The 16,109-nt window shown below is 39.2% G+C and overlaps 1 protein-coding gene and 1 long non-coding RNA gene across 2 annotated transcripts in view; both read right to left on the reverse strand.

Annotated features, from left to right (window-relative positions):
* HS2ST1 (heparan sulfate 2-O-sulfotransferase 1) overlaps positions 1-16,109 on the reverse strand; it is a 129,519-nt gene that overhangs the window by 111,930 nt on the left and 1,480 nt on the right. The window lies entirely within an intron of this gene.
* LOC146347966 (uncharacterized) overlaps positions 1-16,109 on the reverse strand; it is a 51,437-nt gene that overhangs the window by 34,441 nt on the left and 887 nt on the right. The window lies entirely within an intron of this gene.

The raw sequence follows: 16,109 nt of genomic DNA on the forward strand, positions 1-16,109 counted from the left end.
TCTAACACTTGCGAACAGAAACATATTGTAACACTGTCATCATCACCTACTTTTTAAAAAATGCAACATATAAGTAGCTTCATAATTTGCAGCCTAACACCATATATGGTCTAAACACTACATACTGCCTACATTCAGATTATGCATTCCCCCCATGCTACCCCCAGCCACAGCACACTAGCTTCAGAGCTTTATTCTTGGCCTCACATTAGGACAGTTTCTCATTTTGTCTGAACTCTGGTTTAATGCAACCCAGGAATAATATGCTGAAGCTGGTGTGTAAGGAAAGAGACAAGGGAGGAGTGTATGAGTCTGACAATCCTGAGAAGTATCAGCTGAATGCAGCCAGTGTTACATTTAAGATCAGATATTCACTAAGAGAGTATGATTGTGGGAGGAGAGAGAATGAGTATTCTAGTGTTACAATCCACGCCATTTTAATGATTGTCTTAATTGTTGTTATATTTATTTTCCAGAAATATATTTTATTAGACCTAATTGAATGAAAAGTCTGCCCTACCCCCAGGTGCCCAGAGCAGTCTAAAAAAATTTTTTCCATTTCAAACTCAGGGAAGAGAAACAGTGATTCTATTTAAATAACAACTAAGGGCTCAATCCTATGATTGTTTAGACAGAAAAAAGTCCAGCAACTTGCAGCATGCCACAGCCAGCCATGGACTTTTTTCTGCCTAAACTCGCACAGAATTGTCCACTAATAAACACTATATATATTTCCACAGCTTAGTATGAAAATAGCTGAGTTTAGGTTAAAAAAAACCTTTAACTAAATAGAGAATTCACTATCATTCTGGGTGCAAGATTAAGCACATTTTCAGTCCCACTGCATTGAAAGGAACTTGAGTAAATGTGTTTAGAATCAAACTTGTATTTTTCTTCTTATAAGCCCCATCACAAGAGCTCAAGGCAAGCAACTGCACAATAAAAGTTTGTTGACTGGAATGCTTGACATTCCAAGTCAAATGTTTCAGTTGGTACCTGAATCCTACACCAGTACTATTTGAAATATTTATATCCAATGTTCCCATGAAAGCATTCAGAATTAGTTATTGATCAGTATACTCTATTAGTTTGTTAAGGTATTCTTTTAAGTTAGGCTACCACAGGTATGGGAAACTACTGGCCCTCCAGATGTTTGGCCTACAACTCCCATGATCCTTCATCCTTGGCAATGCTGGCTAGGACTAATGGGAGTTTAGGCCAAAACATCTGGAAGGCCACAAGCTGTCCACCCCTAGGCTACAGAAATCAGATGCACGCTTGCCCAGATCTAGAAACAAGAGCAGTAATTCACACTACATGTTGTTTGTATATTTATACAAACAACGTTTTTTTAAAAAAATTATAATCCTTTGAAGCTCTGGACTCACAACACCCAGATCAGACCACTTGTATACACTCTGTGATTAAGTATTATTACCCCAACAATGCTTTTAATTTAGTCCAAGTATCTATAAACATGTGGAAGGAAATACTTTCCAGGGTATTACATGGTGGCCTACAAGATCTGCCTAGGTCAATTAGGTCAAGATAGAACTGTTTCATGACCCATCACATGTCCAACGACATGTTGATGTATTCTTGGTTGTAAAATTTGTTATATTTAATTTTTCTTCCTTAAAGCTGCAGCTCAGCACAGAAATAATGATCTGTCAGAGGCTATAAATGGTTATGCTAAGAAAAAAATAGACTACCACCTCATCTCCACTGTCCAGTGCTATCTGTAAAACTTAACTATTCCTTTGTCAATTTTTTTGTTAAGACCTTATGGTTCTGTATTAAATTGTATTGATAGCAAGGACCCATCAACAATATACCAAGTCTGAATCACATCTGAAAAATAGGTTGATAACTAAAACAGTGAAAGCAAGCATTGGTATTTTTTTTCTCTTTTTTACACTGTACCAATGTCAAGTCAACGATTTCTCTTATGCACAAAAAGCACCAAATGGGCAAGTGTTACAGTAATCACTTAACCAATTCGCATGTCTCCAGCAACCCATAGATAACAAACTGTGAGTTGTTGGAAATGAAGCAGGGGCATGCTTGCATTCTGGTTCCTGGGCACCCGCTCGCTCCCACTGCGATAAACAACCCAGGACATGATGTTCCAACTCAATACTCTGGTTGGGACAAACAACTCATAGGCTGGGTTGAGTGTGCATTGTCATTGAACCATGGGTTGTTGTTGAAATGTGGGTTGTGTTATGTGAACCCAGCCACACTAACAAACCATGGTTTGTTAACCACAAACAACCCACAAAGAGAAACCAATGGTTTGTTGATGGGTTGTGAACTGTGGGTTGTATTTAAATAGGAAATCAAATCAAGACTTTGAAATATACCCCATTTTCATTGTTAGAGGCCAGAAACTCTCAATTCAAACTGAGTGGTTTAGACTGTCCAGGGGTGAAAAGTAAAAAAATTAAGTTTGTTTTGGCTGCCATTCTAATTTACTTTTCCTTCTGAAAATTCTTTATTGGCAGAATCACTTAAAACCCTTTACACCTGCCATAACACATCCTAATCAATAATGAAGAAGATGGGACAATCAATGGCAAGCTATTCCAATGTGTTTTGTGAAGTAAAGACCAAATGAATCCTATTCATCACTTAGAAGGTAAAAAGCATTGATTTTGTATTTGTCAGAGTATTAACTACTGATGAAAGAGTTGGCCTGTTTGAGAGCTACAAGCTTAACAATTCTGTTTGCCAGAGATCCTGCTTCCATAAACAATTCTTGCTTGAATCAACATTTTCATGACAAATGGTAGGAGCTATATTTTGGGATGGGTATATCAGAAGCAAAGGGGCCGCGGTGGCTTAGTGGTTAAGACGCTGAATTGCAGACCGGAAGGTCAGCAGGACAGCAGTTCGAGACCCGAGTGCTGCGTGACGGAGAGAGCTCCCATCTTCAGTCCCAGCTCCTGCCAACCTAGCAGTTTGAAAGCAAGAAATTGCAAGTAGATAAATAGGTACCGCTTCGGCGGGAAAGGTAACAGCATTCCGTGCACCTCGGTGTTCAGTCATGCTGGCCACATGACCATGGAAGCGTCTTTGGACAGCTGGCTCTTTGGCTTAGAAATGGAGATGAGCACCACACCCTAGAGTCAGACACGACTGGTTGGGGACACCTTTACCTTTTTATATCAGAAGCAATATCTAAAGTTGGTATTAATACATAGTACTTATTATTCAGAAAGCAGTATTATGTTAGTTCTATCTGCCAGACATACAGGTGTAGTAAATACTGCTTGTGTAGTACAGTGCTAGGGATGTATGAGAATTTCCTTTTTGTTTGCAAAGCATGCAACCATGCCCTGCTTGAAGTCCCAAACGTGAGCACATCTCTGCCAAAACTGTTCGCAGATTTGTTCGCACTTGCTCACGTTTGATTTCAACAACTTTCCCCAGTTCAATCTTATGCAACTTTCCTAATTTGCACAAGTTTCCCCTTAAGACTGAAAGCCCCACTTTAATCTATGGAGGAATGTTGCACAAATTTCACATTCAATAGCTGATTGATTTGCACAGTTTCCCCGTTCACACAGAGCAATTGCAAATGCCAACAATCACATTTGAGATGAGCAATGAGATGATGTTCAGAAAATCCTAGTAATCTCGCACATCAATCATTCACCCATCCTCATACAGTGCTCAACTTTTCCAACAAGGTTTTTTAAAAAGAAAGAATAGGAAGCAGCATTAAATTAAATGCTGTCTTCTAAAAACTATTTTTTCTGATAATGAATAAATGTAAAATCTACTGCATCTTAAAAGTTGATCACAATATCATCACATTCTTAGCCACTCTCTCTAAATGAGGCAATCACCACTGGCTTAAATGAACCTGAAGAAACATATCATGGATATTCATGATGTCATCTCCAACTCAGAGCCACTGAGCCAGGGGTGCAGAACTAGTTTTGGGTAGTGGGCCGGGTGACCCCCTCCACGCATTCTTCCGTGGGCCATATGACATCAGGTGGTCATTGCCATGCCCACCTGATGTCATTTGCTTCCAGGCCCAAGTGCCAGGTGGCTCTTCCATGGATATAGGAGGCTCTCCTCCTCAAGACTATTGCCCTCCACGAGTTGTGGGCAAAAAATGCAAGAGAGAGGGGCAGGGCTGGAGAGCTTTCTCCTCATGCATTGACTTTAATGCCTTTGTGAATGCCTGAATAGGGCTACAGCGTTATTTATTTATTAAATTTATTAGTAGCCCTACAGCAAATAGCTCTCAAGGCAACGTACAAATAAGAATGGTAATAAGTTTAGAATTATCTCCCAGCAGTTAACTCATGATCTGCTCAACAGGGTATTCTTGGATCTTATCCAGGAGAGGTTGTAACAAGGAATCCCAAGCAGCTATGTTCAGGGTGTAACACAGAAGAAAATGAGGAATGTTCTTTATAGCCCATGACCCACATAAACACAGCAACATAGCATGTAACGACTACCCATGGGTTGTTTAAGTAGCTCAATCTGCTGTTGGGTTAAAACTATGGGTTGTTTCTCCCTCAACAACCCAGAGCACCGGGTTCAGACATCATAGAGAACACCCAGGGATGGGGCATTCCTGGATGGTTTACCAAAGTGGAAACAGCAGAGGGGAGACAGCATGCTTACCCACAGTCCCAACTACCCATGGTTTAAACAGCCCATGAGTAGTCATTACATGGCCAGCCACTTCTCATTGGACACTTCCTATCAGTAATCCTGTTATATCACACTCTGAAAATACTTGATAGACTTGACCCCAAGCAACTAAATGTTCCCAGGCCAGGGGCCACCAGGTTCCCACCCAGTGGCTTTTCCAAGATTTAGTTTGTGAGAAAAAAATGAGATATTTTAAGGCTGTTATCTGAACCAAAGGCTGATTGTCCAATTGTGAACTTGTCAAAAACACCACCTACACAAGCCCTTAAGTGGACACAGCTTAATTCTATATATAAAAACCACACGCTATGGATAAAAGGCATTACTACATGACCCAAAACTTAGGACAGTGTGCAAAACTTGAAAATTATGCTATGCTTGCTACTCAGAACTCATCCTTTCTTTCCTCTTATAAAACAGAATTTAGTTTGCAATAAAACAGTAGCCCACATTTTTAGAAAAGAGCAGTTGGTGAAGTCATTTATGCAGGTACAAACTTAGGTGGTTTTACACATATTCAAAGCCAATGACTTTGATGCTAAAATACTAGAAGATTATTAATTTCATACATATGAAAGCAACTTGAAAATACCACACCACCTGAATGTGTTAAATGGTACATAACTTTGATGTTTACTCCACTCTGCCGACGTAAATACCAGCTAAGCAGCTGATATGAGACATTATAAACCAGACTGAACTGTTGCACTACAGCCACAACAATTTCATCCCAAGGTTCCCACATTCATCAAGGACAATAGCCGCCGACTCTGCTACTAAATCAGTACAAGCTTTTATGAAAGAAAAACTACAAATCTCATGCCCGTACAGTGCAGATGGTGCAGACTATGAAAGACAGTATTGGACAGAAGGATTCTTCTTCTGTTCATGCTAGGATGCTATAACTGAACTAATTCTAATACACTTCAACCCCACCCCCCCAATCCCTCTGGCTGATAAGTCATGATGTTTTGTCATTGTTTTCCCACCAGCACCTTCTCTTTCTGGAATAAAACTGTTCTGTAACATCATTAGGAAGAGTATACCTTGCAATTATTATGTAAATAGTTTAATCAGTAAAAAATGCCATGCCTACATTACCCTTTTGATATGCAGACTTGGCATGATAGCAGATTAAACCAAGGGAGGCTGCAATCCTATAAGCACTTATCTGGGAGTAAGCCTCATTGAACTTCATAAAACTTGCTTCTTCGTAGACATGTACAGGATCCCACTGTAAGATTTTTGTACTCAGCCTTCAGACCTACTCTCATTGCCAAGGAGCAGCTGAATGGATGCACAAATTTATTCTAGAAGATGGGTACTTGTAAGTAGACCTCAGCCAATATTTTACAGCTTCAATTTCAGAATCACTTGCTATTTCAAGACAAGAGAAATATCTTGCAAATTTATCCCTCTATACAGTCAAAAGCACTGCTGCTTTTAAAAAAATCAGAAATAATAAAAAATTATAAGGAAGAACACTCCTCAAAAATTTGAGCTAAGGTTCAACTCTATTATGCTATGAAAATCAAAGGCAGGACCTTGATTAGACTTTCAGCACCAGGGATGAAGGAAGAGATGTGTCAGGAAGCTAGAAATTGCGCTTTCAATGATACATGTTGGCAACCGGACCAATCTTATTTATTTTAAATATGGTTACATTCTCATTGTAGTGCACAAAAAATGTTCAAAGGTCTGCATATAAGTATCAATACGTAAGAGCCTGCATCGAACCTGAAGGTACCAACCTTGTGCAATGCAATGATAGAACCATGTCAAAGTTCTTAAGTGGTGGCATCATGTTTTCAAACACCTTTGCAACCTATGTCCATCCATATTTACAATGTTTCAGGTGAGACCAATGTCACACAAATGGATTTCCACTCGTGCAACCCCTTCCTCTCCCCACCCCGCAACTGCACATCTGCTCTATAGTGTCCTCCAATTCCCTGAAACACATTTGGGAACACACTGGAGACCAGCAGAAGAAAAAGGAGTTGTTTTGCCAATGGTGTCTGTTCCACTTGTGGACAGACACAACTGGATACAAACCATAGTCTTTTAGTTTATACCACTGCATATTAATGTCAATAAGAATAATAGACTGTTTAAGACAGAAAAGCTAGAGCATCCCATACCTAAGAGCTCATTGTTAAAAGCGTTTCTTCTGCCAAGCTGGGCACAATTAAAACCCAATGTGACATTTTAAATCTAATTTGTGGTGAGATATTTATTCACAAGAATACAAGAGCCAAACATGAGTTTAGGATTTTGAAACAGATTGGTTTTGGTCCTGAACTAATTAAGCAACAGTGTATGGAATAACCGCTAACGGGAAGCATGCAGGAACGTGTAATGAATTGTCACACACAAATAAAATGCTCAACATAGGCAGAACAAACCACATGGCATAGTTGTTCCAGAGCTCGGTTGTGTGATCTGTTTCAACAGCCAGAAACAAAAAGAATCTGTAGTAAAATGCCACCCATCTTCAAAATGGCAGTTTCTTTAAATGAAGAGAGAAAGACTAAGACTTTTAATTATAGAATACACTGCATTACTTCTAGATTACAGGTTAAATCTGCAGCTTCAAGCCAGCATTTTGAACCTAACAAGAACACTTAAAAATCAAATTTAACTTGGAAGATCCCTATAGTATAGACTGTGCAACTCTACAAAAATACTATGGCATATCTCACAGTTCAATTACAAGGAGACATGCTTTTATATATTGCAGGGGTGGGGAGCATTTTTCAGCACGAGGGCCAAATTCCAATCAATATGGGCCTAGCCAAAGACAAAAGGGGGTGCAGAAAAATGTGAATCTTACAGATTTTAAGCCTACTGAGAAGTAAGCAGGATAAGGCTTCCACGTGTCTACTCACAAGTAAGCAGGGCAAGCCTCTGCATGTCTACTCAGACATAAGGACGGAAGGCCTCTGCAGGACAAAGCCCAGAAGGAAACAGGACTGAATCACTCAGCACTTTCTTCCCCTGGCCCTGGCCCCCTCTGCTCCACAGGTAAAAGCTCTTATCTCTGACAGGTGATTGGAGAGAAGCACTAAGTACTGAGAAAAGAAAGCCTTTTTCAGTGCTAAGAGTGGGGGGGCATTATCTCCGATCAGCTACATGGCAAAGGGGGCAGGGCCAGGAGAAGAAGCTACTGGGCCAGATGGGGAACCTCAGTAAGCCATATCAAGCCTGTGAGCTGGAAGTTCCCCACTCCTAATATATTGGATACACAGTTATCAGCTACAGGCTTTCAATAAACTTAGTATTTATAGGAGGAGGCTGTTTTTTCTGTGAATCTGATTGGAGGCTAATCAAAGTTGTGCAAGAATGTACCTGAAATGAATATAAATGCACTACATTAACCCCCGCTGGCTAGATTTCAATAATGGAGACAAGTTTCTTCAATATATTTGAAGAAAAACAATCAGCCTGTTATTTCTAATTTATGATGATGTAAAAGCAAAAATATCCTTTCAGGATATCGGAAATCACCAAATAAACATTAGAACCTACAACACCTTTGGGATTTTTCTCCTTCCTTTCACCTTTGGCGATTTGGGTGTGCATTCACACAGGAAACCCGCAACCGGCCATGGTTTAACAGTGGACACATACCGCATGCATTCTCAGTGATTCACACAACCATATCTTGACAGCCCACAGGTGGCTTGCCCATTTTTTAAAACTGAAGGGTTTTCTGTCTGGGAAATTTTCCGTGTATGTAGTAACTCTCAGTTCTTCCTAAAAAGAGATATTTGTTTAAGAAAGAAGGACAGGTGGAAGGTAAGAGAAGGTGTTATAAATTTCACTAAGGTTTCATTCAGATGAAAAGCCTAACCTGATTCTTGTATAACTATTCGCTATCAATTAAGCAAGGCACCTAATTCAAGATGAGATGATTCAGCTGGAAGCATGAAGACGAAACCAAACTGGAGATATCACAGGATTTCCTATACATAGATCTTCAGAGACTATTTTTGGACAGCATATAGCCTCTCATTGCCCCACATCAAAATAAATGGAGTGAATGAACATATGTGAACACATGAAGCTGCCTTATTCAAAGTCTAAGGCCGAGCCAAGGTATTGACTAGAAGATTTGGAGGTAGATTTGTACACCTTCAAACCAATTGACCTCCAGTTGTATATCTTCTGTGGCTGTTCACAGCCACAACAGCCGTTTTTTGTTTCTGGCACTGTGGTATGCAACACAGCACCAGAACACAGGAAAAGGTCACCTGGTTGTCCAGGCAACACAGACCTACTTACCCATCTCTCTGCACTGCCAAGACAGCAGGGCAACTTCTTTCTATTTTCCAGTGCTGTACACCACAATGTTGGATCATCAAAATGGGAGGGGGCAGTGTCAGAAAGTAGAAGCAGCAAATTTTGTGTGTGTCCCCAAAGCTGAGCTGAAATGGAAAGTGCAACCACAGCCCGAAAATCAAGGCTGCAAAGATACAGTTTGACTCAGCTCTAAGAGTCAGGCCATTGGGTCATCCACCCTAGTACTGTGTATTCTGACTAGCAACAGCTCTCCAGGGCCTGAGTCACATAAGTCTTTGCCAGCTCTGCTACCCAACCCCCTTTCACTGGGCATGTCAGGAGACTTGGGTCCTTTTGCACACAAAGCCATTTGCTCTTCCACTGAGTTATGGGCTTTGCTCGTTGGAACAAAAATATCAGTATCCAAATTCTTTTAAATATAATTAGGCACTTGTGGTTAATGACAAATTCTGTGAAGTGGTTCTAAATCAGAAAAAATAATCTATGCAATATATCATGCTCCTACTGAAAGGGGGACGGCGAAGAGAAAATACAGAGTACTTTCGTGTTTCTCATCATTATTAGTCAAGATTTAGGACATGGAGTTTAGGAGTTCTCTGCAATAGACTATTTAATACTTCAAAGAAGTATTGAACTACTACTACTAGCCAAATTGAAGAAAAACACTACTAGCCAAATTGAAGAAAGAGGAAGCCTGAATCAATCTTACTGAATACTTGCAGGTACTTCCAAAATTATTTTGAAAAAGGGTTCCACAAGTTAATAAATCCATACATTATATTCTAAAATAAATTGACATCTTATAATTGCAAATGTATTACTTTGTAGAACACCTCTGTTTCTACTAAGATTCAGGAATATATTTGTATGCTTTGATAAACAAATATTTATTTGCTCTATATGCATACATAGTGGCATTTATCTTGGAAAACCTTAAAAATCCAACTTAAATTCTCCACTCTTGTTTCATCAATATGCCAAATATTTCCTAACTATGACTGTTCTTTAGCTACCACACACTGCCAATTTCCATTATGCCATGTGAATATTCAAGTTCTAAAGATTACATGACTATTTGCATATTTTAAAAATGGAGAACCAACATTTAAAAATATTATTTCCATTGCTAATTCACTATGAAACATTAGAACCTCCTCCTTCCATTTTCTAATGTGAAAAAAACCTCTCTCTAACTTATGCTATTTTTCCTCAGTCATTGTTTATGGGAAACTACAACATTTTCTTCATATTTAGCCTAAAATTGTCATTATTACGGCTTCCTGAACTTGTCAGCCAGGAGGAATGGTGTCCCACATCTTCTGGAATCTGTTTTGAACATATCGTCACATCTACCATGAATTTCTCTCATCTGAACATTCTTCAGTTTATCCACAAACTACGACTCACCCTAGGCAGACACAGACACCTGGACATAAAATGGCAAACGGAAATGCAAAAGCACTGAAGAGCTTTGAACATTTGTTAGGTAATTTCAGTGGACTGGCTTCCTCCCAAGGTAGAATGTTACAGTATTCGGGGTCACAGGAGAGCTCTACCTTCCCTAATAACTTGGGACTTGTTTATCTTCTTGATCGGTGAAAAATGTTAAAGTAATGGCTGCCTCATACATTAAGGTGCACATATACAACACTTTGTAAGTACATCTGAAAAACACAGCTGACACATGTTTGAAAATGCAAATATTATACAGATGAGATACTGGGAGCCTGGTGGCAACTCACTATTCAGGAGAAAACTCCCAAGTTTGCCACTGCGTAATGTATGAAGTAGACCTAAATCAATCTCTGAATGGGGTAAATGTGGAGTCACTGTTGCTGTAGCACATCATCAAGGTGAGATGGTTTAATCTGTAAAGCCCTTGACACACTAGTGTCGCAAGTATGGAGTGATGCAGTTCAGCACTACTCTTCTGTGAGCACTAGTGCAGATCATAGTGGCACTACCGCTTCAAGAAACAGAGATAATGCACCTCTTAGTACAATATAGAAAGTGTTTGTGGCTGTATTATGGAAGAAGTTGATCTTTTTGCTCTGGGTTGGGACTACCACATCGTTTCTAAATATTAGTGATGCAGATTAAAGATGTTCAGTATAAGCAGCACTACGCAGTAGTTCATGATCATGTAATTACTAAGAAAGTCACCAACTGTATCTCTTCACAACACTTAGGGCACAATCCTATGCATGTTTAGACAGGAAAAAGTCCTACGGTTCTCAGCATGCCCCAGCCAGCCATGCTGGCTGGAGAATGCTGGGAGTTGTAGGAATTTTGGCTGTCTGAACATGCATAGGATTGCACCCTTAATCAATTATCTTCCACTCTTCAGCAGTGCTTTAATATTTCTGTTCACTCTGTCAAATGAGATGTTTCAAATAAGGTCTCCCAATAGTTGCCCAATTGATAGGGATCATTTAGAATGTTAATCTCATCTAATGACACACATATAATCTTTTTGTTGCATATCAGCTCAAGTACTATTATCTATAGTTCAGCTTCAAATGGCATGCTCGTTACTAAAGTATCACCTAACGTACCAATATTTATACCAATCTTCAACATGAAGACAAGGGAGCTGCAAGAAAAGCCAGAACATACTACAGTCCCCCACTCCGCCTTCAAAAGTCAGACAGCGTTCCATAATGAGCAGTTACAATTGCGGATATAACTGAAAAAACTACGCACCACCACCCATGTTATAAGTAACATGTACCTGCAGGTAACATGTCATTTTCACATACAAACTAGTACGTACTAAGTTAAACACATATACTGACCTGGTTTGCATGATAAAACAACCCACAGTTAACAAAACTCTGGGTTTAGGATTAAACAGAGAATTTTAACCCATGGTTTGTTGTTGGGTTAAAACTCTGGGTGGTTTAATCCTTAAAAAATCAGAATGCCAAGTTCACACATCATGACAAAGTGGAAGCAGGTAAGTGTGTGGGAGGCAGCATACTTGCCCACTCCAGCATGCCTACGTCTAATTATGGATTGTTCAACCTATAGTTAGCCATTACATGCAAAACAGATTATTCTCTTCCAAACTGAACAAGTCTTGCAGTCTCAATCATTTAACCAAACTTCTCAACACTACTGTTTGTAAAGGTATGAAACAAAGTGCTTTTTCTGTAAATGCTCTTAAAAAAAACTGTCTAAAGGAACAAATTAAAACGACAGTGTGGGAGAAGCTACCTTGCGAAAATCTAAAGCGACAATTCCCATTTATGCAAACACAGAAATTGGATTTAAGGTGGACTGAATTATGTGTAAGAGACTGTCACCTCAATTTGTAATACGGTGTGGCTTTTTCAGTTCTTACTACAGGCCAGTTATGTCAGATTATTTAATTTAGAATGAAAACTTTGATCTAAGTATAAAAACATTCTTGCTTGCTTGTCAAAATCACAGAATGTTGTTCCATCATAAAGTATCTGGAAAATCTGTTCTACCAGCATTTTCTTCTCAAGCCTCTAAGAACTGTTTTCTACAGTGATAGCTGAAGTCATACTGTTTTGTGTGTCACACAGCACAAGTTAAGCGGACAGTCATTTTTCCAACTTAAGTTGAAACTGTAGCCAAAATAAAAAATACAGTCTGATTCATCATGTCAAACTTTACATGTAACAGCATGAACAATTTTCTTAGTTCTTTCAATTAAACAACAGTTGTTTTAGTCAAACCATAGACTTTAGTATTAGCTTGTAGAGAACATTTTTAAACAACAAAAAAACATATAATCCAAAGTTACAGAACCAGAAGTTATTGGATTGCTTAAAAGAGTTTACTGGCATTAACACAACATAATATAACACAAGAGGGCCTAATTTTTATTAGATGGCAGTTCACAGTTGGAGTTACGTTGCTAATTTCTTACTGATAATCAAGATTTCTGTGACTGACTTCTGGATGCTACTTCTGCACATTAAAAATTACATTCTTTACTAGACAAAACTCTCTATTATGTCTGCAATAGGCAACAAAACTAAAACTTGCGTCCCAAAACAGGATGGGTGAAATCAGTTTGGAGGATTTGGGGATTTTTTTTAAATAATCAAAAATGATTTTATTTGAAAGGTGTTTCTTTCACACATTAACCCTAGTAACCGTTCCGTGAATTTAAATTCATCTTGACAGTAAATTGACATAGGAGACGATCTTTTGCAAAAAAAACTCTGCAGACTTTTTTCTGTACCCCATGAAGAAAGCCCAAAAAGAAGAAAAAGGCCAAACCATGTTGGGCTTCCTACAATTTTTTTTTTTTTTGCATTCTGAGAACCTGTTCTTTGTGATTTACATTTTAACCCTAGTAACTGTCTATAAATCTAATTTCATGTTGAAAGGTATGGTTCTCTTCAACTTAACCCATGGCTCTTTCACACACACACACACCCACGCACGCACACACTTAAGACTACATTTTTACGCAGAAGAATTATGGGGAAACATATGTAAGTTTACTCCCACCATCAGCAGCAGTCCACAACTGGAATCCATTTAGGACACTCAGACCACTAGGAAGGGGAAAGGATACAATTTTTGCCAATTCCCCCTCCCACTGCAGCCCACAGCGTCACCTCTGCTGTTCCAGAAGGCACTCCAACCTTGCTGAGCAGATTTGCAGGGGACATAACAGGACTGCAAGGGGAAGGGGGAATAAATGAAAATTACCACCTCTCACATTCCACTAGCAGAAATGCTCTGCTGAATCAAAGCCTCCTGCAGACAGAAAGAGTCCTTCCATTCAAAGGTGGCAAGGTTTGGATCATTATTTATTTATCCTATCTACGTGCATTTATTACTGCAGCTTCCTAATGGACCCCAGGACTGGAAGCCACCACATGTGCTAGGATCCAGGAGAAGCTTTCCATCTCAACAGGATCATCCACTCTTCCCAATCTGGGTATACATTGATTTCTTCTTTAATTTGTATGTATTTTTTATTATATGCCTCCAGGCTATCCAAGCTCTGTGACGTGTTTATGTCTCAGAATGATTTATTATTTTAACAGACAGCATTAACATTTCCCATTTCATAGTGAATATATTCTACCCAATATGTTCCAGACCTGTTCTGAAAAGTCTGAGCACTTATGTTTTTAAGGCTACAATCCTATACCCACTTACCTGGGAGCAAGCTCCACTGAACTCAATGGACTTACTATTACATAGACATGTATAGGATTGCCGTGTCGGTATGTGATCTAGCTTAGGAGTCCCTGCATGTGTACAAAGAGCACCAAATAAAAATACGATAATTTTATAATCCCACCTCTGACTCTATGTATAATTCTATACCTCAAGATACATGTAGGCAGTATGACCTAAGGTTTTGAAATGTTGCCTATGAGTATACTTAACTGTCAGAGAAACCAATTAATATGCATATTTGTTCAGGAAAGGTGTGAATTAAAAATAAAAAACAATTTTAAATCAGTGTTTTCGTAGTGGCCTAAACCATGATTTAAACCCATCCATCAAAAGCAAGGCAACATGTATTATTCTGATCCTTTATATTGATATATGCAAAATATACCTATAGGAAGAGAAAAATCAGTTTTGTAGTTCCAAACTCTTTGTTCTCGCATTTCATTGTGTTAGCTTACTCATGCTTGGATTTAGAGTCCCTTAACAGACATAGCATTCACTAAACATAAAAGGTGATCTTAAAAACATTGGTACCAACTTCACTAGACAAGTATAGCAACTCAAGCAAATTGATTTTTTTCCTCATCACCCTTTATCAGATATACCACAGAACTAAAACCTCATATCATGCTTACAAGACAACATTACTCTGCATCTAACAGAGCAATTTCAATGTTAGTTACTTCGGGTTACTAGGCCTTTCCTTCCTTTTTCACGTATTTTAAGAACAAAAGTACATAAAGAGGATTTTACTCTACCCAGGAAGCTCACACCCAATAAAAGTCACATAGGAATACCCCATCATTTTCCTGGTTCTGTATGGGTACAGCCAGATACACCCTGGGAAATAGAAGAGCAGGTTCTACTCTTGGAAAAGTTCATACAAAGAAACATAGGTGTCAAGATAGTTTTCCTAAAATAGGCGATTGCATACACCCTTGTTTCTTTTTTACTAACACGTGTCTCAGTAAGAGTTCTAGAGGAATTCAGGAACTTTGAAGAAAAAATGCATTTATTAGAATTAATTAACTTTTCATGAATATGGCCCAAGCTACACATGGACCTATGGGGATGGTTCACACAACTCACCATGGGTTCTCAAAGTCAGGCAGCAGGGGTTCTTTAAGGGTTAGACAACCCTCAAATAACCCTAAAACAAACCACAGTTTATTTGAGGGTTGTCTAACTCTCAAACTCCCCTTGCTGCCTGAGTTTGCACAACACGACAACCCACAGCAAGTTGGGTGCCCATGGACTGGTCATGCAAAGACACTGGGTGTCTTTGGGCAACTTACTGGCTGTGGTCGCAACCATGGCAGGGGAAATAAGCCACAGTGGAAATAAGCCAGTTGCATGCTAGTGGGGGATAATTACTCTCAGCAGCACAGCTTTCCACATTGTGTGAACCCAGCCAGAGTGGTTTTTTGGCATGGTTAACAAGCCACTGCAGAACCCTACAACAGCCATGGTGGCTTATTAACCACCCTGTGGTCTTGTGAAGTGGGTCACTGACTCTCAGCCTAACGTATCTCACATGGTTGTTGTGAGGATGAAATGGAAAGAAGAATCATGCACGCCGCCTTGGGCTCCTTGGAAGAAAGGCAAGACATAAACATGAGAAATAAATAACCTAGCTAAGGGCACAACCCTATGCATGTTTAGACAGAAAAAAGTCTTAGGACTTTTTTCCGTCTAAACTTGCATAAGATCGCACCCTAGCAGCACTAAAGAAATAACGTCTATTGGAGCCAGACTCCTAATTAAGCCTTTCGTTACGCTGTACAGCACAGAGACTACAACAAGTAGAATACTACGTGCGAAGTAAAATATTGGGTCTTAGAAAGGTGAGTAGTTATCAAACTGCCAGTGTATATACACTGCCCACCTTTGGAATCACTTGCTGACAAAAGTAAAGGTACAATTGTACAAGATACGTTAAAAAGGCACAGTTAAACCCATTT

The sequence above is a fragment of the Heloderma suspectum genome, chromosome 4, assembly GCF_057233095.1.
Source record: "Heloderma suspectum isolate Gila_16-S chromosome 4, 16-S_ref, whole genome shotgun sequence".
In the NCBI taxonomy this organism is placed as follows: Eukaryota; Metazoa; Chordata; class Lepidosauria; order Squamata; family Helodermatidae; genus Heloderma; species Heloderma suspectum.